This window comes from Didymella exigua (assembly GCF_010094145.1).
Source record: "Didymella exigua CBS 183.55 unplaced genomic scaffold M421scaffold_16, whole genome shotgun sequence".
In the NCBI taxonomy this organism is placed as follows: Eukaryota; Fungi; Ascomycota; class Dothideomycetes; order Pleosporales; family Didymellaceae; genus Didymella; species Didymella exigua.
This window is the reverse complement of record NW_022984790.1, coordinates 235,013-237,662: the sequence shown is the minus strand read 5'-3', so window position 1 is coordinate 237,662 and position 2,650 is coordinate 235,013.

Sequence of the window (2,650 nt, the reverse complement as noted above, 5' to 3'; positions counted from 1 at the left end):
CTGTAGTAATAGGAAGAAGGCAAAGAAGAGGTTACGTGTTAATAGGAGCACTTAGTCTCTAAGGCGCTGTGGCACATGTAGCAAGACAGGGCACAACGCGCAAACATGTAGTAAAGATACACAGAGTACTACAGACTAGTTTAGTATACTATATAGTATAATATATTATAGTTGTGTGCTGTAATGTTGCAAAGTAGGTGCAGTATTGGTGTGGTCTTGGCAAAAGTGGCCAGCTCGCTTGGGTGGCCAGCTCGCTTGTGGAGTACGTTAACAGGCTTAGAGAGACGTGCTTAGCTAGAGCTTGTTTACCTAGGTGATTGCGAGTAGGTTACTGTTATCTAGAGCATCTGCGCTGCTAGGTATACAACTCTACCTTTTATTATCTACAAAGGACGTGTCTATATCTCTACCTAGTATAAGGAGATAGATATACCCTATAATTAGAAGCTCTTAGTCTCTAAGAATAGTTAGTTAAATAATATACTTAGCCTTAAGTAGTTAAAGCACTTTAATACATATATAAAGATGTGTTAGGTAGGAGTGTATAGGTTGCTAATCTTAGACAGCTATAAGAGCTATCTTAACTAGGAGTTTAAGGACTACTACTGTCAGATAAGAGCGAGCGGAGAGAGGTCGGATCTGCGCAATCGAGCAGGGACCTGTCGTGCAGCCAATCAGCAGTTGCCAGGTCGATTAAGCGAGACCTGGCAACTCCTGATTGGCCCGCACACCGGCGGCCGCGAACAGCGCTAATTCCCCCCCCCACTTCAATCCTGTAGCAACCAGCACGACGCCACGGCAGAGACACCATCGCCACGATCATCAATAAATCATCATACCACCTAAGATCTTGTTAAGCACATACTCTGGCTCACAGTGCGAGAATCTGACAATTAAGAGTCTCACTGCCGCAACCTCACTGCCGCAATCGAAATGGCGCAACTAGCGTACCGCGACCCAACAACAGTCCTTAGGGACTAAGCCGACTAGACTAGCTAGCTCGCGCAGCTACATGCGAGATGCCTGTTGCGCAATATCTAGGACAAGATTAACCTAAAGACAACTACACCACTACTATTAAAGCCACTCTTGCTAAGGGCTCTAACTATTACTAACTACGCGCTAGCCACAAACACTAACATACTATTAAGGCTAACTAAGCTATTAACAATAGGCTAGAAAGTATTTAAGGAAGACCTTAAGTACTATAAAGTACTCCTTAAATAATATAAGAATAATTAATATAAATATAAGAAGAAGGAAGTAAGCCTTTAGCATATTATTATGTTTATCTAGTTAACTGTGTTGCTACATCTACTACGCATATGCTGTCTTCCTAAGAAACTACTATAATAGTAGATTATAGACCTACAACTTACTATTAGGGTTAATAAATAAATTAAACAAGAATAAGCCTAAGATAGATACCTCTTAGCACTTAAGCTAATAAGAAGCATGTTATAATAGGATACCTAGCTAGCTAAGTATAACTAGGCAGCTACAGAAGCAGAGATGTACAAAGTTACTAAATTATTATAATTAAATATAATAATAAAGGACTTCCTAATAGCTGTAAACAGGGTTACGCCTATCTAGGCTACAAGCTTTTAAGATAGTAGACACTTTAAATCTAGTATAAGTTAGAAAGAGATAACGTGCTTCACAAGCGAGCGGCGCACCCAAGCGAGCGGCGCACTTTCTCCAGCGCAGCGCACGCACCGCGACGTAGTGCAACACCATCACAAATTCCTATAATATACGTAACAGGATAATATTATTTATAAGCATTGCTATTATCTACATCCTCTATTTCTACCTTGCAGGTGCGGGAGTTATGCCCAATCTCGCTGCAACAGCCGCAGCGCCTCTCTGCACGCACCCTCTTTGCAGGCGTCTTACTATCCTTATAACTACTACCCTCCTTTTTAGTAATTAAGTTAGATACCTTACTAACTATTAGGGTCTCCTCTGCACGTATGTACTGCCTCTTATAGGTCTTGTGCTTTATAAGCGTATTAATAGCATCTTAAAGGCAGCCTATTTCCTCCTACACTAACACTATATTATAAGCTATCTGCTAAGTGCCTTTACTTAGCTGCTTAACCTGCTTATCTAATAAACTTGCTAGAGACCCCTAATAGTTTTGTATGCAATTTTGAATTAGTGTGGATTGCGCCTCTATCTCGCGGGCGTTGCGCGGTGTTTGCGCCTCCTAGGCGACAGTGCCTGGTGCAGGTGGCGTTGGCGTGCGCAGCTGTACATTAAGCTTCAATAACACAACCTTAGGGTCATGTAGGACTAGTCTAGCGCCTTAAAACCCTGCGCAAATATTCTCTAGTGTAAACGTCTTCTTAAAAGCTGCTTTAAAGGCTAGGAGGAAGGTTTCTTTGTTAATATAGTAGATGCAGCTGTGTGCTAAGAGCGAGATCCTGTCGCTGTAGTGGCGCTTTAACAGCAAGTAGGGGACAATGTCAAGAGGCTGCAGGATGTGTGATAAGTGTGGTGGCATGCAGAGAGTGATAATCTTGTTCTCCTTGCAGTAGTCCTGGAATTCTATCAAGCAGTGGCTCTCATAACTGTCAATAATAAGCAGCCTATACGCCCTAGCAGAGGACGCCTTTGTATAGACGTCGAAATGCTTAAGCCACGC